Below are 25121 nucleotides of genomic sequence, written 5' to 3' on the forward strand. Positions count from 1 at the left end.
AGGGGCTCCGCTGGGCGCTGGTCAGGGGAGCCGGGCGCCCTAAGCCCCTCCTCTGTGGCGGAGTCCCAGCCCCCGGCGCCCTGCCCTGCCCTGCCTGGGGGGGGCTTCAGCGGTGGCCCCCAGCTCCACGCACCACCGCAGGATACAAACACGAGGCGCATGGGTGCCCCGAGATTCGCCCCAGCCTGGGCCCAGCGAGGCAGGCTATTCGCGGGGCCCTCCTCCCCTTGCCCCCTCTTCCAGTCACGTGTTTTCCCGTGACTTTGGACAGCCTGACTCTCTCGGTCACCGTGGTGGGGGTGCCCGTCTCTCCCCGCGCAGTGCTCCTCACAAGTGAAGCCATCTCCCCGTCCATACAGAGTCCCTACTACCGGGCATGTCCTGCCTCTGCTTGGGGGCCTCTAGGTATCCCCTCGGCCATCTGCAGCTGAGCCCACGCGGCCTTCCTGCCGCCTCCCTAGGAGGCAGCTTGTTCTCAAGTGCCTGGGCATCTGGTCGCCTGTCATCCCCTTGCTTTTGGCCCCTCTTAGGTCTTTCTGACATCTTCTCTGCTGTGTCTCCTCTGCCTCTTAGCCTTTGTGTTGAAACTCTCCCAGGTCCAAAGGCTCTTTGTGCAGGGAAGCCATGCTCACCACTGTTTGTGTCGTGTTGAAACTCTCCCACGTGCAAAGGCTCTTTGTGCAGGGAAGCCATGCTCACCACTGTTTGTGTTGTGTTGAAACTCTCCCAGGTCCAAAGGCTCTTTGTGCAGGGAAGCCATGCTCACCACTGTTTGTGTCGTGTTGAAACTCTCCCACGTGCAAAGGCTCTTTGTGCAGGGAAGCCATGCTCACCACTGTTTGTGTTGTGTTGAAACTCTCCCAGGTCCAAAGGCTCTTTGTGCAGGGAAGCCATGCTCACCACTGTTTGTGTTGTGTTGAAACTCTCCCACGTCCAAAGGCTCTTTGTGCAGGGAAGCCATGCTCACCACTGTTTGTGTTGTGTTGAAACTCTCCCACGTCCAATGGCTTTTTGCGCTGGGAAGCCATGCTCACCACTGTTTGTGTTGTGTTGAAACTTTCCCAGGTCCAAAGGCTATTTGCGCTGGGAAGCCATGCTCACCGCTGTTTGTGTTGTGTTGAAACTTTCCCAGGTCCAAAGGCTTTTTGCGCTGGGAAGCCATGCTCACCACTGTTTGTGTTGTGTTGAAACTCTCCCAGGTCCAAAGGCTCTTTGTGCAGGGAAGCCATGCTCACCACTGTTTGTGTTGTGTTGAAACTCTCCCACGTGCAAAGGCTCTTTGTGCAGGGAAGCCATGCTCACCACTGTTTGTGTTGTGTTGAAACTCTCCCAGGTCCAAAGGCTCTTTGTGCAGGGAAGCCATGCTCACCACTGTTTGTGTTGTGTTGAAACTCTCCCAGGTCCAAAGGCTCTTTGTGCAGGGAAGCCATGCTCACCACTGTTTGTGTTGTGTTGAAACTCTCCCACGTCCAAAGGCTCTTTGTGCAGGGAAGCCATGCTCACCACTGTTTGTGTTGTGTTGAAACTCTCCCACGTCCAAAGGCTTTTTGCGCTGGGAAGCCATGCTCACCACTGTTTGTGTTGTGTTGAAACTCTCCCACGTCCAAAGGCTTTTTGCGCTGGGAAGCCATGCTCACCACTGTTTGTGTTGTGTTGAAACTCTCCCACGTCCAAAGGCTCTTTGTGCAGGGAAGCCATGCTCACCACTGTTTGTGTTGTGTTGAAACTCTCCCACGTGCAAAGGCTCTTTGTGCAGGGAAGCCATGCTCACCACTGTTTGTGTTGTGTTGAAACTCTCCCAGGTGCAAAGGCTCTTTGTGCAGGGAAGCCATGCTCACCACTGTTTGTGTTGTGTTGAAACTCTCCCAGGTCCAAAGGCTTTTTGTGCTGGGAAGCCATGCTCACCACTGCTTGTGTCGTGTTGAAACTCTCCCACGTCCAAAGGCTTTTTGTGCTGGGAAGCCATGCTCACCACTGTTTGTGTCGTGTTGAAACTCTCCCACGTCCAAAGGCTTTTTGTGCTGGGAAGCCATGCTCACCACTGTTTGTGTCGTGTTGAAACTCTCCCACGTCCAAAGGCTTTTTGTGCTGGGAAGCCATGCTCACCACTGTTTGTGTCGTGTTGAAACTCTCCCACGTCCAAAGGCTTTTTGTGCTGGGAAGCCATGCTCACCACTGTTTGTGTCGTGTTGAAACTCTCCCACGTCCAAAGGCTTTTTGTGCTGGGAAGCCATGCTCACCACTGTTTGTGTCGTGTTGAAACTCTCCCACGTCCAAAGGCTTTTTGTGCTGGGAAGCCATGCTCACCACTGTTTGTGTCGTGTTGAAACTCTCCCACGTCCAAAGGCTTTTTGTGCTGGGAAGCCATGCTCACCACTGTTTGTGTCGTGTTGAAACTCTCCCACATCCAAAGGCTTTTTGTGCTGGGAAGCCATGCTCACCACTGTTTGTGTCGTGTTGAAACTCTCCCACGTCCAAAGGCTTTTTGTGCTGGGAAGCCATGCTCACCACTGTTTGTGTCGTGTTGAAACTCTCCCACGTCCAAAGGCTTTTTGCGCTGGGAAGCCATACACACCGTTTGTAATGTGTTGTGCTCATTTTATTAAACTCACACATCTGATACTATCTCTACAAACATTTTCTACTTGAACATCTACTCATTAATCCTGGGTTTCACTGTAAATATCCGTACATTGTTTAGATTACAATCACAGAGGAGAGCTGAGTTTTTTGAACACTTTAATGACTTAGTGGACATAACGTATACTACACAACTTTACAAAATAATCTACAAAAACGTCACTAGTTTTATATTTGCCCAAAAAGGCAAAAATGAAACTTTGTTTCTTACACTTACCCTTTCCCAAGGCAGAGGGAGAGGGCGAGAGATGACCAAATGGTGACAGTTGATGTGTGATAGATGAGAGTCTTCCATTGTCCTTTTTAAATATTTTTCACATATTCATCTCTCTCTGTCACTCCAGCTGGAGTGCAGTGGTGCGATCTCGGCTCGCTGCAACCTCTGCCTCCCGGGTTCAAGTCATTCTCCTGCCTCAGCCTCTCGAGTACCTCTGATTACAGGCATCCACCACCACACCTGGCTAATTTTTGTATTTTTGGTAAAGGCAGGGTTTTGCCCTGTTTGCCAGGCTGGTCTTAAACTTCTGACCTCAAGGGATCCACCAGTGTCAGTCTCCCAAAGTGCTGGGGCTATAAGCGTGAGCCACTGCGCCCAGCCCAGATTTTTAAATGTATTTATAATCTTAAGAAGGCCAGAGACATGAAGAGATTGTGGAAACAGGCAAGAACAGACCAAGCCCTTTGACAATCTGATTACATCTCTCTGCTTTTTTGGGGCCCCTCCCTTAATGCCCACAGGCCTTTCCCACACAGTGCAGTTCTCACAGAAAGCAGGAGAGGCATGGAAGCTGAGGGGAAGCTGAGGGGGACGGGTGTGGACAGGGTCAGTGGGGGTTCTGCTGTGATTTGGGGCGCAGAGGAACCTAATTGATTCTGTAATACCTATCCAACCAAGGGACCAGCCAACTCTGCACGTGTGTGTGTGTGTGTGTGTGTGTGTGTGTGTGTGTGAAAAGTAGGTATAGAAGTGAACTGGGAGGCATTGCCCAGTCACAAAGAGCTCCGCCCACCCTTATTCTCTTCAGTCCTCTCCTCTATTCTGTTCATTCCTTGGTCACCTTTCCCATTCGATAATACGTGTAAGGCCAGACTCCAAATGAAAGCTGCTACAGTGTTCAAAATAATGGTGGAGAGTGTAGAAGTTGAGACATTGGGGTTTGAAATCAGGAAGAGACAGCTTTTTTTGTAAGCTCTCCCGCCTACTAGGTGTTCGACACTGGGAAAGCAATCTAAACTCGGAGTCTCTGGTTCTTCATCTCCACGTTGGAAATGGCATAACTTGTAAGGATGACCACCCGTCACAACGCCTGTGGAGGTCAATGCTGAGCTAACGAGAGCCAGCAGCACTCCTGCTTTTCTACCTGCGTCTAGTCCGGATGCTTCTAGCTGCCTTTAGCACTTGTCCTATTCTCATCTGATTCCTGGACTATTTTCCTGGACTCCAGTATGAGGGAGTGGGGCTAAGATGTTTTCCTCCTTTCCAAAGGGTCCTTTGCAGACTGTGAGGAAGGATGGGTGCTCCTGACCCTTACAGCCCATTCAGGTGTGCCAGGGTCCAGGGTCCTGGATCTTTGGAGGAGTCTGACCAGAACTGGAGTCCATCTTCCCCCAGCGGGCATGGAGAATCTCTCTCAGGCTCTGATCCAACCTCCTGAGTGCCCAGCTGAGGGCCAAATGTCAGAGGCCCTCTCGTTCCCAATCCCATTCTGACCTGACTGCCTCCACACACTTCTACACTCCCTAAGAGGAAATACTTGAGTCACAAGACCCTGGGGTACTGTTCCCTCCTTCCCAGTCCAAATCTCACCTCCTCCACAGCAAGAAGGCCCTAGTCTGGAAGCCCAGCCTGTCTGGGAACTCGGCCTGATGACTTCTCCAGCAGGGGCCCTTCATCCACCCTCTCTACCCACCATATCCCCCACCCTGCCCTCTCCTCCTTCCCCTGCTGTGACCCGTCAGGGCACTCTTGGTGTCTTGCCTTTTCCCTTCTCCCATGCATGTCTAGAACACAGCGCCTCACCAGGCATTGGTGCTGGAGAGCTTCTACACCTGCTGAGAGACACTACTACCAGGCAGAGTGGCCCCACAGTCAAATCCCTCAACTTCTCTTGGGTACATTTCACCATTTCTTATAGTTTTCTCCCCTGTGTCTTAGGGCAGGCCTTTATTTTCTCCTAAATCTGTCCCTATCTGACCTTTTCTGAGAGGTCTGATGACAGGTACATCAAGAGACAGCTTCAGCTTTAAAAGGGGGGCTTTGAATATCAGTAACTGGGGATTGTAAGAGCTAGTCTATCAATGGAGACAGGGACTTTGAGCCCCTGGAGTCCCATTCTCAAGTCTGAGCCCACTATGCTTGTTTGCCCCCAGCTGGGTGTGCCTAATAGCTGGGCATGTTTGTCTTGACTACTGTGGAATTTGTGTGTTTGCTGAGGGGGGACATGTAGAGGAAGATGCCTTTTTATTTACTAGTAAGGAAATATGTGTCTGATCACGAGTGTTACAAACTTGGAGGAAATTATGAGCAGAATGGGAAAATAGAGTAGAATTTCTAAATCAACGGGGGCATGGGGAGAATAAGTGAAAAAGAAGGAAAAGAAAAAAAAGAAGGGAGTATAACAGTTATTTTATTAAATGTGAATGGGCTGAATTTTTCAATTAAAAGAGACTACGTTATTGGGTTTTGTTTTTTCTAATATAGTATAATATATTGTTGAACAAGAAGTATACTTAAAACAAAATGCTTCCAAAGGAATTGAAATAAAGTAGGTGACAAATTCAAACACACACTCACACAGAAATAGTAGCAGTAGTATTAGGCTAGGTTGAATAAATTATGTAAAAAACATACACACCACACACTAGCACCTATGTGTTTTAATAAGCAAAAACCTAGAGATGCATAGAGAATCATGATTTTAAAAACACAACTCAGACCAGGTAGGGTGGCTCACACCTGTAATCCCAGCACTTTGGGAAGCCAAGGTTGGAAAATCGCTTGAGGCTAAGAGTTTGAGACCAAACTGAGCAACACAGTGAGATCCTGTTTTTATTTAAAAAAAATTTTTTTTTAATTAAAAAAATAGCTACTTTGGAGGCTGAGGTGGAACAGATCACTTGAGCCCAGGAGTTCAAGGTTATAGTGAGCTGTGATTGCTCCACTGCACTCCAGCCTGGGTGACAGAGCAAGACCCTGTCTCTATTAAAAAAAAAAAGAGAGAGACATACACACAAGTCAGTGGGAGATTTCAAAATACCTTCTTAAGGAGCCCTTTTGTCTGCCGTTTCAAAATCAGACAAAATAATCTTTGAATATTTATGTAAATATCTAAAGTAGCTAGGAAAGTCGTGGAAAGGGAGACTACTGCCAGAGTCTTCTCTCTCCAATGTTGCATAAGTTCCTCAAGAGAGCTACTGAATGAAGGACTTAATGAAGAAGTTATTGAATGAGGAAAAGCCTCTGAATGAAGACAGGCTTAACTGTCCTGGGCACTGCTATGTGTGGAACCGAGGGGGTGATTCTGGCTTTCAGCTGCCTGGAGAACTGGTATAGGATCAGCTGTGGGAAAGCTGACTGTGCCCGGAGAGGGACTAGGGCAGGGCGAGCCTTGCTGGAGGCTCTAGTTGGTGGCGGTGAAGCCAGCAAAGGAAACTTGAAGAAGTGCTGGGCTGTGTTAGTGAATTTGTGTTGCTATGAAGAAATACCTGAGACTCAGTAATTTATAGAGCAAAGAGGTTTCTTTGGCTCACAGTTCTGCAGACTGTACAAGAATCATGCTGCCAACATTGACTCCCGGTGAGAGCCTCAGGAAGCTTTTACTCATGGTGGAAGGCAAAGGGGGAGCCAGCATATCATGGAAAAGAGGGTGAGCAAGGGAGAGGGGAGGAGGTGCCAGGCTCTCTTCAACAACCAGATCTCACATGAACTCAGAGTGAGAACTCTTTCATTACCATGAGGATGGCACCAAGCTATTCATGAGGATTCTGACCCCATTACCCAAACACCTCCTGCTAGACCCCACATCCAACGTTGGGGATCACATTTCAACATGAGATTTGAGGGGGACAAACATCCGAATCATATCAAAGGCTCAAGCCCTCTCTAGGATTGGGGAGCGTGCAAGGAAACAATGGCATATGAATTGGCTGGGCAACGTTCAATTAGTTATTCAACGAGCAGGTACTACAGGTGGGATAATAGGCTATCATTTCTGCCAGGCAAAAATGTAGTTTTTCTTTGGCTACCACCATTAAAGGAGGCATTTTTCTTTAGAGGAATATATAAACTTCCCAGCTTGGAGTTTAAGGTGCTTGGAACTGATTAGGTCCTTTCAGAACCCAGCCCATGGACCTAACTCACAATTTCTCAGTTGCAGCCAGAAAAGCCAGGTTCAAGATGTTGTCATCTAGCATGACAAAATTGCCACGGGGGACTGCAAGACTAACTGCTGTGCAGCCACAGAACTGAAAGGAGAACCCTGAGCTATTCCACCTGGCAGCGAAGCAAGGCTTCTAGATGAGGGGCCTTGTGGGAGCTCAAGACAGCAACAGATGGTGACAGCCCCCTCCAGAGGGAGAGTCCTGGGAGCAGTCACATCTGTGAGGTCTTTGAAGCTGATGCTATGTGGCATAAGTTTGATGCAGCTCAGTGCCTAGAATATAGTACTCTTTAAATGTCTGCTGAATGACTGAATGAAAAGAGGTGGCTGAGGAAAGCATATGCTGACTGGACCCTCTAGAAACCTCCCTGGTTAATAATAATCGGCTACTCCCTGAGACCTTGAAGAAGACAGTGCTAGAAGCTGCTGCCCAAAATACCTAGAAGTCCATGGGTTAAATCTACAGCCTCCACTAGGGCCCATAAGTGGAAATTTAGAAACCTTGATAAGTCTTATAGTTCCTGCAAGGGTCTCCTTGAAATCTTAACAAAAACTATCTAAAACCTCTAAAAAGGAAGTCTTGGAGGCCCTGCTGAAATCCTTGGAGAAACTCTCCCAGGAAGCCTCGGAACCCTGTCTGGAAGCCCTGGAAACACTGCCAGGAGTGATGGACAACCTTTTGGGACTGACAGTCACATGTGGGTATGAGGGTACTGAGCTCTGCCTTTGTAGCAAGAGGAGGTGGTGGGCAGGAGGCCATTACAGCTTAGTTTTAATACCATTGGCTGTTCTCAGTTACCTGGACCCAAAGAGACCAGTCAAAAAGGATAGTCCAGGGAGTTTCCAAGTCTTTGATCAAGATAGTGGGCTTTGGAAATATTGACTCTTAGTGGTGGTCAGCTGTGGGGCCTGAAACCATCTTTTTCCTTTTATTTTTTTCTGGTTAAAAAAAATTTTTTTTTGTTATTGTAGTCTTATTTGTGTTTTCTCCACAAATGTATTGAAACTACCTCTTGAGGTTTTTTGTTGAAGGATGTTAGTGTGTCTTTGGTGACAGAATCTAGGAGAGCCTGCAGGCAGTCAGTTCAGAGCACAGATTTTGACAAGCATGAGTATTGTCTAATCATTTCTGACCCACTAGGGCCCAAAACAACAGCAAAAATTTGTTCTTTGTTCACAAATAGATGATTAAAGTAGTTCTACTCATGTACTCAGATAATTTCTTTCTCTAGGCCTCCCTAGAAAGGATTTCTTTTAATGCATTTAGCTGTGAAAGGAAGACCCAAACAGTTACTGAAATTATGTCAGAGACAAATACAGAAACAGATTCAAGAACAACTTCAGAACAAACAAAAAATGTAGATTGATACCATAGCAGAGGGAGAGGGAAGAAACAAATCTAAAACAGAGATGTTAAAAGAAGGCAGTGAAGATACAAATCAAAACTCACAGTATCAGAAATGAGCAAGAAGGGCACTGCTATCAACCGGCAGCCAGTCATTCAAACAGGCAATAGAGCCCAGGCATCTCTGGTATAGTTGGTGAGCCTCTTTAGAAAGAATGTCTTCCTGTAATTCTGGGGGAAGAAAAATGAGATATGAGAAAGGTAGCTTTAAGGGATGTGTCTGAAAGGAGCAGAAATGGAAGAAGACAAGGATATATTGGGACCAAATGATAGAAAATTGTTTTTCACCTTCCTCTCTCCTACTCAGCTCTACTCCCAAAAGTCTGGAACCCTCAACCCATGTTCCCAGATACCAGCCAAGGCATTCTTTTTAAGGATAGCAGTCTCAGGCCTGCTATGTTAACTCTTTAATGCACAAGTGGCCTCTGGTGAGTACTAGCTGATGTGCTCCCAACTAGCCTTCCTTTCTAATCAAGTGTTGGGAAAAGCAGCAAAGGAGAAAGGACTTACAGAGTGCCTACATAAATTGGTTATGAGCAACAAGGAACAACAAACTTTGGAAGGCCTCTCCATGTCTCATGTTCCGGTGCAGGGTGACCTAGGCTCTGTTACCATAAACATTGTGCTCAAGGATGTAAAACCCTTCAAAGCACCATGATGTAGCCAGACTTGTAGGCTCCTTGTAAGGCCTGAGTTCCATCAGCCGCACATAGATAATGAGCTAAAGATAACCACATGTTCTTGTTTTGTGACACTCCCAAACCACCACTGTTATCAATCGTTAGGATGACATACCAGTTCCACCTCACTGATTCCCTTCTGGCTCACTGAGTCACTCCACCATCACTCCACCCCTACCCTGTAAATCAAAGTGGCTGCAACCACACAGTGTGGATAATCAGAGTTCGGGGCTTTCACTGTCTCCTCCAAAGTCATAAGTGATGGCCCCCTGGTCCCACTATCTCTCTTAATCTGTCTTTTTCCCATTCCTTTGTCACCAGCAAACATGGAGTACCCAAAGGTCATGTAGGGCTGGTTCCCCACATTCTGGCACCCAACATGTGGGGCTCATGGATCCCTACAACCAAGCTAAAAAAGTTGAAATCCAGCCTCAGTCATGAGCACCATTTAAGTGACTGGAAACAGTGTAGGTGCTGCTGAGTGGCTTTGACGTAAGAAAATGAACAGAAACGCTCACAAGCAGACTTAAAATAGAGAAAAGTCCTAGAGCTACTTCTGAAACCTCAACTTCACCCCTAATCCTAAATCCACAGTCCCACCATGACCTGAGAGAATTAAACCTTGGACCTGGCTGCCTTAGGGTGGGATTCCTCTTGTTGGTAGCTTCTGCCCTGCATGACTGGGAGAGAGCAGCCCTCAGTGGGTGAGGACTGAGTTTGGTGGCTCACACCTGTCATCCTAGCACTTTGGGAAGCTGAAGTGGGAGGATTACTTCAGCCCAGGGCTTAGAGAGTAGCCTGGGGACTTAGGAGGCTGACACAAAAGGATTGCTTGAGCCCAGGGGGTTGAGACTCCAAAGAGCTATGATTGTGCCATTGCACTCCAGCCTGGGAAACAGAGCAAAACCTAATTTCTATAAATAAATCAATGAAAATCAGAAGATGAGCTTGTGAAATGGGCAAGTGTATTCTTTCAGTGCCCTCTCCCCACCTCTTGGGTACTCACGGCTATCCCTCTCTACGACGTCTGCAACACCAATCATCTGGAAGGATCTAGGATCATACTGACGTTAAACAAGCTTGAAAACTATAAGAATAGGTTCTTTTAAGGCTAGGGAGGGATTCCCCTACAATAAGCTCTGGAGGTGAGCCTCCGCATGCACTGCAGGGACTCAGCCACTCCACTTCCCACTTGACCATCCCTGATGGAGTGGGATTCCTTTTGGTTTCCCTACCTCTCCAGGGAGGGATGAATGTTCATTCTCCTGTTTGGCAAAGAGGCTGGGCAAAGATGGAGCCGTTGGGGTGTTTATCACTGCAGCCATCCTTGGGGCAAATCTAATTGTCAGTAGCTCTGTCACCTAAAATTAGACAAGGAATGACTGCAAATTAGGAGTTAAAGGCAATTTAATGGCTATTATGAAAAAGTAAAAAAAATAGGAGATGCTGGCAAGGTTGTAGAGAAAAAATGCTTACACACTGTTGGTGGGAGTGTAAATTAGTTCAACCATTGTGAAAGACAGTGTGGCAATTCCTCAAAGACCTAAAGATAGATATACCATTTGATCCAGCAATCCCAACACTAGGTAGATACCCAGAGGACTCTAAATCATTCTACTATAAAGATACATGCTTGTGTATGTTCATTGCAACACTATTCACAATAGCAAAGACATAGAATCAATCTAAATGCCCATCAATAATAGACTAAATCAAGAAAATGTGGTACATACATACCATGGAATATTATGCAGCCATAAAAAATGAGAGCATGTCCTCTGCAGGAACATGGATGGAGCTGGAGGCCATTATCCTTACCAAACTAACACAGGAACAGAAAACCAAACACCACATGTTCTCACTTATAAGTGGGAGCTAAATGATGAAAACACATGGACACATGCAAGAGAACCACACACCCTGGGGCCTATCGAAGGGTGGAGGATGGGAGGAGGGAGCGGATCAGGAATATGGGTATATGGGCTCTAAGATTAACACCTGGGTGACAAAAATCTGTATAAGAAACCCCCATGACACAAGTTTACCTGTGTAACAGACCTGCACAGCACATGTACTCTTGAACTTCAAAGTTAAAAACAAAAAATAAATAAATGATAGCAGTTTAAAAAATGAAAACCTAATTGAAATACAATTATTTGGGTATTTTAAAGTTTTTTTTTTTACATTTAGAAAGTAGGATTTCCCTAGATACACCTATCTTATGAGAATTCAAGAGTTTGTGGTGAGACCAAAATGAGATTTTCGGAAAAAAAAATAAATAAATAAGGGACGGGGAGTCCTCACAGCAGTTAAATCTGTGGGATCCAGGACTGGGTCCAGAAACACATTATTTGATGGGTTTGTGATGAAAAGTTTAGAGCTGGAGGCTGCACACTCAGGAATTTAGACTTCTCAAAAGACCCTATACTCCTTCCCCTGCTAATGGAAACTGGGAAAGCTTTAGTGTAGCACAGCCAGAACTGGAAAACTAAAATTTGGAAGAGAGATTTTTTTCTAGTGTATTTTCTGAATCTTGTGCCTGTGACTTGTGCTAAGCACCTTTTTAAAGAGGAATTCACATCTTAATTGCAGAAGGCAAATTCACTGTTTGCTTGGACCCCCCCCCTCCCCAGGCTCATTTGTACAATGGGGAAGTTTGCTAATAGATCTCTCAGCCTACATTTTGTGCACTCTTCACCCTTTTTAAAGAACCTCTTCCCAGGTACCTCTGACCTTCCTCTTCCATCTCATGTTCTTTTCACAACTTACTCATGTAGAGGTAAAAGAGCTGATCATTTACATCCCAAAGTGTTTAACATTTAAGAAGGTCCAGGCACTTCACCTAAGGAAATGAAGCTCCAATGGTATACTCAAATGCATTATTAGCAGGGTTTGGTTTATCTCTTTAACAAAGTGAGGTTTCCCTGATGCTCCTTAAATTCCCAAAACGCTGTTACAGAGACATGTTCCCATTGGTTAAGGAGCCTCTCAGTAGTTCATATCAAGACCCTAAGGATGGCAGCTCTTTTGTCTATTCTCTAGGGCAGAATCTTACAAGATTCCAGGGAGGTCAGCACTCTTGATCCACAAATTTTGGGGCATGGAACAAATAGACATTTCAACCTCATCTTGACTTAGGCCGGTGTGTTCTGCCTCTGTAACTGGTTAACTACTGCCCTTTTCTTTGAGTCCTTCTGCCATCTATTGCTGAGTTGGTTCTAGTCTGCCTTTGACAGTGAAATATACTGTGCTTATTTAGGAAAATTAGCAAAACATGCAAGCAATAAAAGAGAGACAAATGCAGAGGTAACATGTACACATTTAGCAGGAAATGAATAAATAAATAAAAGATGGAACAGTAAAGCATAACAGGATATAGAGATTTATTCCAGCAATGCAAGAGTGGTTTGACATACAAAAATCAATCAATGTCATAATGTAATAAACCGAATTAATAGAATGAAGAGGAAAAAGCCACATGATCTTTCTTTGAGAATCATCTTGCAGTATTCTCCTTTTCATGTTTACACACAAGCATAAATTTTCTGTCTTCCAACTGTCTCCTTCTCCCCTTTCTCTTTTATTCCTTAAAAAATAAATGTTCAGAGCCTGACCATACCATGTACTAGGCTAGATATAAAGAGAAAGAAGATGAATGAAACCAACTCCCTGCTCTTCAGTCCCCTGCTTGTGAATTATGTGATGCTCTCCTAAGGGCAGGGACAATGATAATGCACTTGTAAGTTGGGCTGTAGTCGGGTGCAAGGCTGGGGTGGGCAGGGCATTCTGTGGATACGGTAGAGAAAGACTGATTGTGATCACCCCAAATTTGGGTCCATGGCTGCCGGATTGGTTGAGACTATACTTGGGCCAGGGAACCCAGTGACAAGAGTAGTGGCTGATTTAGACCCTTAAAGTTTATGGCTCCCCTGAGTGTTAGTTGGATATTTTAGGATTGCCAGGTAGGCAGCTGCGGCATCCTCACTCACTTGTATACACATATTGTGGGAGAGATGATTAGATTTTATCCACTTTTCCTGAAATAACATGTATTAATGGAATTACACAACACAAAACACGCAGAGTTGTGTACAATTACCAAGATTTGATATATAAGACATTTCACCATCAAATTATGGCTCCTCATCCCATCTTCTCTGGAACTTGCTCTCTCTGCTGCAGATGGCATCACTAGGGCCCACATTTGGAACTTCTCCCAAGGTGTGCCCTAGAGTCTCTGGAGTCTGGGTGTTGTATTCCAGCTCCTACTCCACCCCTTTGTGATGCTGCCAGCATTCTTCAGAGCAGGCTCTTCTTAGGTTCCTTGATCTGCACATAATCTCTCCTGCCCAAATAAACTCTCAGTCCTGCTGAGAGGCTCTTGGCTTATCTCAGCCAAAGGCTGCATAATTCATAGAAAGTGAAATTAAAAATCTTCCCCTCGTTGTCTTTCCAAGCTGCTGCTCAAGAGAATCCAGTAACAAAGACTGAGTTCTAGGGTTTCTAAGGATCTGTCCTTTCCCCTCTATCTGGAGAGGAGTAGCTGATGTCACTTCCAAATCTCCCTGGCTTGTGGATAGGCTCTTATTCTGCCTTTTCAAACATGCCACCCTCTCCCACTGTTGGCATCTGTGGGCCGTATGGAAAGAGGGGACTTTTTCTCCTGAGCTTCTATGAAGTACAGGAGAAAAAGTCTGTTTACAGGTTTATTTTCTAGCTTTTCCATTTCTCTTTCCATTTCAATGCTGAAGCATTTTGTTAGACTTCCTTTTAGTCAACAAGTGCCTTCATGTTTGTCCCCTCTTCCCTTATCAAAACCAAAAGTAAGGTAACCTTTGGCAAGAAGCCAAGAATATCACACCAAGGCGAAGAAGATCCATGGTTCCTCATTTTGGCATTCAACCTATTGCCCAAGGAAGAGTTCAGTAGCCAACAGGAACGTTGCCCCTTCAAAGTGTGCCACCTCCATTGAGCCTCTTTGTCATGCCCAGCCTGTGAAGAGCCAGTCTCCGCCATCCCTTCAGCCCCCCGCCAAGCACGGGGGTGCTATGCAGGCAGCCGTGTGGCCTGACAGTCTCTACCAGTCCTGCTGTCCCTCGGCTGAGAATCAAACCCATTCTGGATGACGGGGAATGTGTCCTCTGCCAGCTGTGTTCTCTGTGGAGTTCAAGGGAAGGGAAAAGCCAAGCCATTACTAGGGTACTGTTTGGAGCAGTGAAAGGGCCACATCCTTTCCAAGGAACACTTTTCCTGGAAACTCCCCTGAAGCTTAGCTGGCTCTCATCCTGCGAAGCCGGCTCTGGCCACTAGCACACAGGGCCATGAACTCAGCCTGGAGGAAGCCTGCGGGGCAGCCGGCACTCTGGGGGCACAGACAGAACAGGCCACGGGGCACAGACAGGCAAGGGAGGCAGGAAGACAGAACGGAAGATGCCTGAGCTGGATGGAAAACAGTGCTGTTGAATGCTGGGACCCTGCCTTTGTGGCCACCACTAAATCAGCCTTCTGAACCTTTGGCTGTCAGGGCCAGACTGTTCCCACGGGCTCCAGAGCAGTCCCCATGGAATCCCCCAGGTGTCACCAGGCATCATAGAGGTAATAGGCCTGGAAGGTCCCCAACAGCACAGCTGGACATGTTCAGACACACTGGGGCTCTCTGTTCAGTGGCATAAACTCCAGAACCCAGCGAGGGAAACAGGAACACCCCAGGCCAAGCAGTGTGGCTAAAATCCATTTATTCCAAAATTAAAAGGAAAATAAGTAGGAGTCGCATCACCAGGGAGCCACAACCCCGTCCCTGTCTCCTTCCTCTGTCGTAAGCTATCAAATAAGTTTCCCAGCCACAAATAATTGTTAGATCCTCCTCCCTATGTGCCAACTCCAACCTCCACTATGTATGATAGAGGGGGTGGCCCTACCCCCGGAATAGACAAAATATTACACAGATCCAATATGTACACTGGGGGAGGTTACCCCAGCAGCCCGTGCCGTCACCTTGTCTACATTAGCTCCATTGTCCTGCCTCAGCTGCCTCTCTGAGCAAGATGGGAGCCCCCATGAGGGAAAAATTGCTTTGAATGAGAGTAAGGCCATCAGAGAGGACATGAGGCTTCCTCAAAAGAAATCAACTCTGGCTCTTAAATAACAATAATCATCCAGAAATTGAGGGACTCTTCCCTGGCCAAGGTGGCAAAGGGTTTGCACTTGCCTGCCTCACCCCATTAGACAGGGGTCTTGTCTTGCTACTATGGAGGTAAAGCGGTGACTGGGAAGGGGTGGTAGGGACACGGTGGGGGCAGAGCCTCCAGCTCCACTTCTCCAGGCTTTGCTGACAGTGGCCTGCTTTTATTATTATTTCTTAAATTTTTATCCCATGACTTTTTTATCCCATAACTGTTCCATAACTAACATTTTTCATAATTTTTTTCATAACATTTTTCCCTTTTTTCATAACTTCTTTAATCCCATAACTTTTTTTTTTTAATTTAGTGGCCTGCTTTAGATGTGATCTTCACCTCATCTGCACCTGCCTCCCACATTAGACAGGGGTCTTATTTTGCTACTGTAAGGGTAAAGGGATGACTGGGAAGGGGTGGCAGGGACATGGTGGGGGCAGAGCCTCTGCTCTCACATCTTCAGGCTTTGCTGACAGTGGCAGGCTTTTAGATGATGGTCATCTTCAACTCCTTGTTCTCCTGAGCCCGGTAAAAAATGGGGATGCAGGGGCTGCTGTCCAAGCTTGGGTGTTACTGAGGGCTCTGCATCTCATGAAACAGCTGCTTGATCTTCTATGCAGTGAAGCTGCTGTGGGGAGAACCCTCCCTGGCCTTCTCTCATTCAGGCTCCATGCTGTGGGAGATCTTTGGAGAGAGGGAGGCAGGGCTCTGAGTGCCGTGTGAGTCCTCTCCTCATCCCGCCAGCAAAGAGCTCTACTCACCACCCTGCTTGGTGGCAGCCCCACGCTCCTGGGGAGCTGGGGACCTCAGAGTGGACTCATCAGCAGGGTTATAAACAGCGACCAGGGATTTGCCTTGCCACTCACAAGTTGCAGCATCAGTGGCTCCAGCAGCTTCGCCTGGAGGGAGGGGTGCTCAGCCACTGTGCCCATGCCCACACCTCCCCACCCCCATCTTCACCCCTGCAGAGATGTCGCATGTCCTACCCTCATCTTTCATTTCCTTCTTATCCTGGATAATCCCGTTAATGTACTCCTCCTGCTGGTGCCACATCTTCAGCACTGCCCTCTGGCTCTTGTAAAGTATGATGTGCTCTCCTGCAAAAGGACAGGGCTCAGACACTGGGGCCCCTGGGGTCACCCTGCAGCTCCCGCTGGCTTCCATCTCACTGACTGACTGTGTCTTCAGACAGCTGAATGCAGTGATGTTCCAGTCTCTCCACCTACTCCTTCTCCTTCATAAGCACCGTAAAGCTGCTCTGGAGTCAAAATAATGGAGTCACACCCCCACAGCGACCTGCCCCACCCCCACCCTTCTTGGCCCATGCCAGGAGAGACTCATTCACCCGAAGCTTCTCTATGGCCCTCTTTAAGGTCTGGTGGGTCTTCACACACAGAATTGCCCCCAATCCCTGGGGCTGAGGCTGCCACCTCTGGCTCATTCTGGGCCAAGGCCACCGGGTGAGTCCGGAGCTGACAGCACACCCTTCGCTCCTTCAGTTGCCCACACAGCTATGTCTCCTCCTCCTTGGCACTGGCTAAAGCCAAGTTTTAAAATGCCACCTGCAGGCAAGAGGTGCACATTCTTGTAGGGGGATACCCAGGATGAATGGGGCAAGGAGACAGAAGACCTTCCCTTGGGGCCTCAGAGGGTACACCTATTGACCTCAGGTGAAATAGTATCTGACCACTGGCTCCCAGGGAAGGCAAGAGGGTCCAGAGAAATCAGAAGGCAGGGAAACCAAGAGCAGAAGGTGGTCTGGGAGGGAGCGGAAAGGGAGGCGGCAAAGGTGGAGCAGGGGGAGTCAGGCTCACCATGGCCTCCCAGCTCTCCAGGTCCTCTGGGATGCTCAGCATAGACCAAGGCTCCTCTTCCTCCTCCTCCTCACTCTCCAGTCCATCTCCTATGGGGGGAGGGGGTGGCATGACCAGAGGGGTCCTCAGAAAACCCAACAAGGAAGGCACAGTGGGCCCGCCTCTGCCCTCACCCACACTGTGGAACCCTGGGCCAGCCCCCGCCCCCCACCACCAAGAGGAATGAGCAGCTGTCTTTTCTTTTTCTTTCTTTCTTTCTTTTTTTTTTTTGAAGAGCCAAGATCTCACTATGTTGCCCTGGTGCAGTCCTACTACCTATCCACCTGCGAGTTCTGACCTGCTCTCTTTCTGACCTGGGCCAGTTCACCCATCCTCAGGCAAACTGGTGGCCCTCCTCCGCTCGCAAGTCACCACATTGATGCCAAACTTACTGCAGACACGCAGTCGGCATAATGACCAGCTTCTAAAGGTCTCTTCCAGCTCTGCAATCCTATGCTGCTAACAGTCCCCTCTTCCCCCGGGGGCTTTCTCCTCTGGAATGATCCCCTGTATCTCACCCTGGGAGAGCTGTGAGACTCAACTGGGCCTGTAGCTGCTGCTGCTGCTGACAGCAGCTTCCAGGAAAGAGAATAAGAAGGCATGGAGGTTGCCAGGTCACGTTCCCCTCGGGGCCCTGCCCTCAGCAACTCCCTCACCCGGGTATCCTGCAACTCTTGGTGGGCCATCTCTGCTACCACTTTTCCCTGAACTTCCTGCTGCTGCAGCTGGCCAATGAGCTGGATCTGCAGAATTAACTGCCTGTGCAGCGCCTCCTCCTAAGAGGGCAGCCGCTGATAGGCGGCCACACACTGCTGCACGTGACCCAGATATCGGTCTCGCTGCTGCAGTAGACTCTGAGCCTCTTATCTTTTCAGCTCCACCTGCAGGAGACCCTGGGCATGAGGGCAGGTGGTGGCTGGCTTCCAGATTCTGGGCCCACAAATAGGGTATCGAGGGCACTGTGGGACTCTGTCGCCTTCCTGGGCCCCTGGCCTCTTGCTCCAGGCCTAAGTGACTGCCTCCCTTACCTAGAACCCCATGCCTCCTTCCCCAGCCTCAAATCACACACTCCGCTTCCGCCATTTAACCTGCAGGCCACAGGTAGCTAAGGAAAGGGAGCCAGCCACCAGCTGCTAGGTGTGCTAAGTGCCAAATGCTTTCTGCGTATTATCTCATTTAAGCTTCCGCACCTCTGTGAGGAAAATACTTCCTAAGTGAAAGAAACCAAGACTTAGAGGTGCAAAGTGGTTCAAAGGTGAGCAGTGGAGCCGAGGCCAGAATTCAGTTTGAATCTAAGGAGCCTCTCACGCCACTGTCTCTTTCCCTATGATTGAGGGCTCCATGCCTCCAGCTGCAATAATGACGTCCACACCTGGGAGGAGTCTAGGGCTACCCAACTCTAAAAGTAAGAGGGCAGGAAGCAAGAAAAAGTCATGGTACTGCCCTGGAGGGTGCTAGGGTAACCTGTCCCCCAGGCTGGAGCTACCTCTGGCCTCCCACCTCCCTTCCCCAGAGCCTGGTCCTGCCTCCCAGCCCTTCTTGAATGGGGCAGGGGTTACCATCTCCTTCTGCTCACCTAGCTGCTCCTTCAGCTCATGGTTCTGGGAGAGCGTGGCTGATGGTGGTACGGTCGTTCTGCACAGTTTGCCTGAGCACCTCTGCCTGCTCCTCTCAGAGCTTGGCCTTCTGCCCCAGCTCCAGCAGCCTCTCCTCTTGCTCTCGCAGCCTCTCTTCCTACTCCCAGTCCAGGTGACTCAAGCCCTCATTTTTTTGGCACACAGGCTTAGAGCTGTCCTGCCAGATTCTCCAGCTCCTTTCACAGACGCCCAGCCTCTGCTTGTATCTGATACTTATTCTGGAACGGCCCTGCTGAGGGTTCTGGGGGCGGGGATTTAGTTGAAAAAGAAAGCAGACAATAATGGCCTCTGAATTCTAAGACAAACAAACAAACAAAAAAAACAACCTCCTCTTGGTCCACAGCTCCTCTCAGGCTCTGCAAACTTGGCCTCCCTGCTAATGATTCCTCATAGTTGGGTGGTAGCCAATCTTCCAAGCCACTTTCAGAGAGAGACGACTGTGGGTAGCTGGGCATGGGCACTCCTCCCTCTTTGCTGATGGGGACATTGAGGCTCGTGGAGATTACAAGACTTAATGATCTTTGGCACAGACCTCTTTCCCACTGCCTCGAAGTCTTTCCACATACCCGCCTCCTTGGGACATCCTAAGCCACCCCCACAGCCCTCTGATGCCAGTCCTGCTCCCAGGTCACCCCACCCCAGCTTATCCACTTCCTTAGTTCGGCCAAGCTTGTCACCAGCTGCTGTACCCAACTCTTGCTCTGCACCCTCTTCTTCACTGTGTACACCTTCCTGAAACACAGGGGGAAAGGGCCTCGGAGAGGGGAGCTGGTGGATGGACAGGCTTCCATCTCCCTCTCTGCTCCCACCTCCACAAAGCCCAGACCCATGACCACTTCTGGCTGTGCTCCTCCCATGTCACAGATGCCCAAAACAATCAAGAGACCTCTCTAAGGCAGGAGCTCTAGAGGCAGGTCTCATCTGCTGACATCTTCCACATCCTCTGCCACCACATGGCATGCTCCCCTTTCAGATTTCCAGCCTGTTGATCTTTCTTCATCCATAGTTGTTAAGTGACTCCATCACCTGCAGGAATGGGCACAGAAGTTAGGAGAGGCTGTCTCTGGTCCTCACCTGCTCCTGACCACCTGGTATCATCTTCCTCCCACATCTCTCCCTCTGCAAAGCATCACCTGCCCGGATGTGCTTCCAGCTGTGCCCGCTCCTCCATGGCCTGCTGTAACTGCTGGTTAGCATCAGGGGCTTCACGCCAGCTACACAACAAGATGGTGAAAAGGAAGAAGTTTCGATCTGAGGAGCCTGGGTCGTTCCACACAGTGCCCCTTAAAAGGGCGAGAGCTAGGCTCAATGTACAATTTGGTCAATAAAGATCTCTACTGTGAAGTTGCTTTGCTTTAGAAATAAAAAATTAAATAATTTTAAAGAGATCTCAGGCTGGGCATGTTTGCTCTTTCCTGTAACCCAGCACTTTGGGAGGCTGACGCAGGTGGATTGCTTGAGCTCAGGAGTTTGAGACCAGCCTGGGCAACATGGTGAAGCCCCGTCTCTACACATACAAAAACCAGCCAGGCATCGTGGTGTGCACCTATAGTCCCAGCTACTTAAGAGGCTGAGGCAGGAGGATCACTTAAGCTGGGGAGGGGAGGTTGCAGTGAGTCAAGATCACACCACTGCACTCCAGCCCCGGTGACAGAGCAAGACCCCGTCCCAACAAACAAACAAGAACTCTATGCTCTATAACCATGGAATAGTCAAAGTGTAGGATTGAACCTCGGAAGGAAATAAACAGACTCATGAGCTAGCCAATTAAGTGTAATCTGTAAAATAATCGTTTTCATCAATTATGCATTTAAAAAAAAACTGAAGCCCTAACCCTGAGGTTCTGATTCCCCAGGTCTACGGCAGGGCCCCAATGTGTAGACTTTAGCAGTCTCTAGAGGATTCTATGGCAGGACCAAAACAAGGACCCAAATTTTCCAGCTCTTCCAGCTGTGCCCTCTCCTCCATGATCTGGTATCTGTTTAGCACTGGGGGTTTCATACCAGCTAGAAAACTAGATGGTGAAAAGGAGAAGTTTCGATCTGAGGAGCCTGGGCCATTCCACACAGTTACCCTTAAAGGGCTGTTCTTGTATAACTCCAGCCTGAGGGCATCTCTCTCTTTGGTTACCTCCTTGTCATACTGAACAAGCTCTTGACTGAAGCCTCCCCATATCCTGCATTATCCCTAGGCCATGTCCCCAGCAGGATGGGGCTCCCACCACCCTGGGGCTGCAGCCCCTCCCTACCTGAACTGTAAGATCTTCAATTTCTAGTTTCTTTTCAGCTCCTCCAAGTCACGCTGCATCCCTGCCTTGTCAGTCAGTACAACTCAAAGCTGCTCTGCCAAAGCTGAGTTCTCCTGCTTCAGCTCCTTACTGCTGTTGTTATGGCGAGAGGCAGTAGACAAAGGAATGAACAGGAACAGAACGGACTGCTTTGGTGATTGACTCAGGTGACTCAAGCCCTCGTTTTCTTTCATCTGGTTTTACACCTGCCACATTCTCCAGCTCCTTCCGCAGGTGATCAGCCTCTGCTCCTGGGTGTTGCTCCATCTCAGACAACCCTGCTGGGGGACCCAGGGATGGGGGTTCAGCTGAGAATAAATCCCTTCATTCTTTCCTTGCTGTGTTTGTAGGTTTTGTCCAATTCTTTGTTCAAGACACCAACCTGGGTGATTGTTTGAAACCCTCTACCCTTGCCCCACAACCAGAAAACCATGGCGCTGGAAAGGACCACACAAATCAAAAGTCTCAGGTGGCAGGCCAGAGTGAAGACATGAGTTGCCCAAGGCTACCCCATGAGTGAGTGGCATAGCCCGCACTAGTGCTGAGCTGTGCACACATGCACACCTGTGTGATCACCTCACCACGCTCACCTGCACCCCTCCCACCTCCCAGCACATCACCCATGCTAAGGGTCCCAGACCTTCCATCCCACCTTCCCCCATCCTGCCTGTTCTTGTATAACTCCAGCCTGAGCTTATCCCTCCCTTTGGTTACCTCCTTGTCGTACTGAAAATAACAGAAAGGTTAAGTCAGGATATAGCAGGCAGAGGAGCAGCTGGCTGGCCAGAACAGCTACAGTAGCTACTCCATAGTAACACTTCCTCACTCTTAATCATGCCTGACATTTTTTCAAGGCATTTCCAAGCCAGGGTCTCATTTGTTCCTCAAAGAAAGGGTGGAGGGGACAGGGAAAGAGATCTAATGTATAGCTGGCTACCAGAGGCCCAGAGAGATCAGATTATATGCTATTGTTATTACCATTATTACTACCTCAGCTTGAACCTTTACTGAGGGCTTCACCAGGCACCCATGATCCCTTGTAATCCTCACAACCATCTTATGAGACTCTTACTACCTCTATTGCATAGATAAAAAATATGGGGTATTAGAGGTTAAGTGCTTGCCTAAGATCACATGGACAGAGCTGGGATTTGAACACCCAGGTATACATGATTCTCTAAGCCCATTTTTTTTTTTTGCTGTGAGGGAGAAAAATAGGGTCTGGAGGCAAGGAACATAAGGCCGGTTCACACTTCAGCTATAACGAGAAATATCCTCTCCATGGGTAAATGACTTTGTACTTTACTTCATCCTCTCCATTTACACAGTGTGCACTGAAGTAACCAATGGAATCCTCTAGTGGGTAACTAAACTCCCAAAAATGCTGTAATGGGGCCTTTGAGCCCCTGTGCTCAGGTGCGCTCCTACACGGTGGAGTGTGCTTGCATTTTCACTAAAACCCTTCCTTCCTTCTTTGCTTTGTTTGTGCGTTTTGTCCAATTCTTTGTTCAAGATGACAAGAAGCTGGACACCCTCCACCTTTAACAGCTGGGGGTAGGGGGCACAGATAGAAAGGGGGATAATCTTGTGTTCACTTTTTGAAGGGTATGTTTGTGTAGTCCAAAACTCAGAAAATACAGAAGGGTAATAACTCCCAGTCACCCTGTTCTTCTCTCTTGAGTTTTTTACAAATCGCTGCAGACATGTTTTATGTATGTTATTATAGTACGCACACAGAGACACACACATGTTTCCTCTCTCTACACAAATGGTAACATACTAAAGATACTCTTCTGTACCTTCACGGTACAAGTACCCGAACCCCAACTAGGACTTGGTCAAGACCACAGCCAGGTAAGGGCAGGGCAGGCACTTGGAGTCCAAGTTCAGGATCCGCAGCTGACTCAGCCCCAGGCTGCCTCAATTATACACAAAAGCAGCAAGAAATGGACCACGCTGCCTTCTGGGCAGGACACTCCCTTCCGCAGAAGGGACCTTTAGGCTCACTCCTCCATCTTGGAAGCCAGAATGCCAGAGGATGGGAGAAGGTTGGACTCACCCTGTCTGCCTTCTTCTGCTGCATGAGACAGCAGAGAGCCTGCTCCAACTCTCCCATACACTGCAAGGAATACTGCAGGCGCCTGGCCAGATCCTTGGACTCTCCTGTAATGAGAGAGGTTGAGATTGGGCCCAAAGGACTACCCTAAAACCCTGTCAAAGCGCCAGGTTGAAGGATGATGAGGTGCCCAGATTCCCACTTTCAAACTGCCTGGCAGCACATTCGGTTTGATACAGCACTGTCTTCAACTCTGTTTTCTCAGACATCAAGATTCTAATGATCTGATTTCAACCTTTGAGAGAAAAGTCAAGCAAGTGCTGAAAGAGAAGGAAAGAAGCATTCTCAGAGGACAGGAGAAAACTTTACACCCTCCACTCACCTCTAACTGCCTCCTTAGGGCTCCCCGGTTTTGCTGGCTTTCTTGCTTTTCCTGTAGAAGAGGAAGACAGAGGTCTTACTAGGGCGAGGCAGAGATGGCACAGCAAGGGACATGCCCCCGGAATGCCACCAATGCCCAGGACAGGCCCACCCATGGGACCAGGTTATCAGGGACCCTGTGGGGATGGGGTGGAATCTGCAGGGTGACCCTTCTTCCCCAGGCTGGGAATGAGCAGGACAAGACTGGTGCCTCTAGGTCTGAGTTGCCCCAAAACCCTGCCGTCATGTCCTGAGCAAACAAAGAAAAATAAGTTACTTCTTCCGGCTGTTCTTCAATTTGTTTCTTCTGTTGGTTCAATGGGGAGAGTCAAATTAAGGGGCCAGGAATGGATTTTAAAGGCAAAAACTCAAAACCAATGGGAACACCAACTGGTAAACTCTCCTCAAGCTCCCAAGGACAGAGGATTTGGGTCTTTGTTGGGTTTGGCTCAGAGCCACCGAACTGAAAGTCTGAATCTGGATTCTCTCAAAAGGACAGTAACATAAGCCTTTAGAGACAGAGTCTGAGGAAAGCCCACCCTTCTGCCAGCTTGTGATTTCAGAAGGTGCACTCATTGAGCAAACACTGACTGAGTCCATATGGGTAGGTACACTGCTTCACAGCAGGGATAAAGGACGCAAAAGGACAGACAGGAGCCCTTGGCCCTGAGGTTTACATTTTACTGGACCTTTCAATCATGGACTCTCAGAGCTAACAGAGACTTTTGATATTCTCTAATTCTACTTCCTTGGAAAATGCAAGCACAAGGAGGAGAAGTGGCTTGTCTAGAATCAAAGGGCAATTAGGGACTGAGCCAGGGCGGAAGTATGGAGCTCCTGACAACCAATCAGGCTAGCATTTCCCGGAGAAGCAACAACCCCAGGGCGTGTGTGGCAAGGACTAGAGCAAAGGTGTCTGCAGAAGAGACAGTAGGCAAAGCGGGCAGCAATGGAAGAGCCATGTTGCATGTTCTGTGCTCCGGGGTACCTCCAGCTGAGGCCTAGGCCCCCCAGGTCCCCATTTGCCCTTGGCACCAGGGACCCCCCACCCCTTTCTTCAGGGCCCCAAAGGGAAACTGGAGCCCAGGACTTGGAGTGTGGAATCAGGGACCCCACTGGACTCTTACCAATGACTTGATGGTTTTAGTGAATTGATTGATAGTTACATAACTCAATTCCAGGGTGACTGTTACCTCTTGGCATCAGCTCTGAGGCACATGCAGAGAGGAGGGGTGGAAGGGGTAGAGAGCAATCATTGGGGTTGGGAGGGGAATGAGCTGTCTCAGCTGGCAGAGGGGCACCAACCCCCCGCTGCGGGATGAAGTTGGAGGGCTGGCCTGCAGAGTCACTGTGGCCCAGGGCCCCTTACCTCCAGATCTTTCATGGTAGCAGATGATTCAGGACCCTTTTGATGGAAACATGTAGCCGACTACAAGAGCGGAGAGTGCACGTGAAGATGCTCTGTCCCCTCCCAGTCTAAGCCCTCTGACTCCCTTTCTTCCCCAGCAACTGGCAACGTTTTCTTTTCTGCCTAACTTGGACCCTTTGTCCTGTAACCTCTTTGTGCCAGCTTCTCTTATGGTTCTTA

At 48.5% G+C, this 25121-nt stretch overlaps 3 long non-coding RNA genes across 3 annotated transcripts in view; 1 reads left to right on the forward strand and 2 right to left on the reverse strand.

Annotated features, from left to right (window-relative positions):
- Positions 1–25121, forward strand: part of LOC144577271 (uncharacterized) — a 60160-nt gene continuing 35039 nt past the window's right edge. The window contains exon 1 of the long non-coding RNA XR_013520683.1: positions 1–25121. This exon is cut by the window's right edge and continues 20881 nt beyond it. This is a non-coding gene — a long non-coding RNA (uncharacterized LOC144577271).
- LOC144577270 (uncharacterized) lies at positions 15468–18744 on the reverse strand. Its single transcript, XR_013520682.1, has 3 exons — positions 18710–18744; positions 17095–17183; positions 15468–16377 (listed from the first exon to the last, which is right to left on the reverse strand). It is a non-coding gene; the product is annotated as an uncharacterized LOC144577270 (long non-coding RNA).
- Positions 21000–25121, reverse strand: part of LOC100398612 (uncharacterized) — a 5035-nt gene continuing 913 nt past the window's right edge. The window contains exons 1-3 of the long non-coding RNA XR_013520681.1: positions 23496–25121; positions 23117–23220; positions 21000–21335 (exon numbers count right to left, since the gene is read on the reverse strand). The exon at positions 23496–25121 is cut by the window's right edge and continues 913 nt beyond it. This is a non-coding gene — a long non-coding RNA (uncharacterized LOC100398612). The remainder of the gene's footprint in view (positions 21336–23116; positions 23221–23495) is intronic.

Source organism: Callithrix jacchus, chromosome 8 (assembly GCF_049354715.1).
Source record: "Callithrix jacchus isolate 240 chromosome 8, calJac240_pri, whole genome shotgun sequence".
Taxonomy (NCBI): Eukaryota; Metazoa; Chordata; class Mammalia; order Primates; family Cebidae; genus Callithrix; species Callithrix jacchus.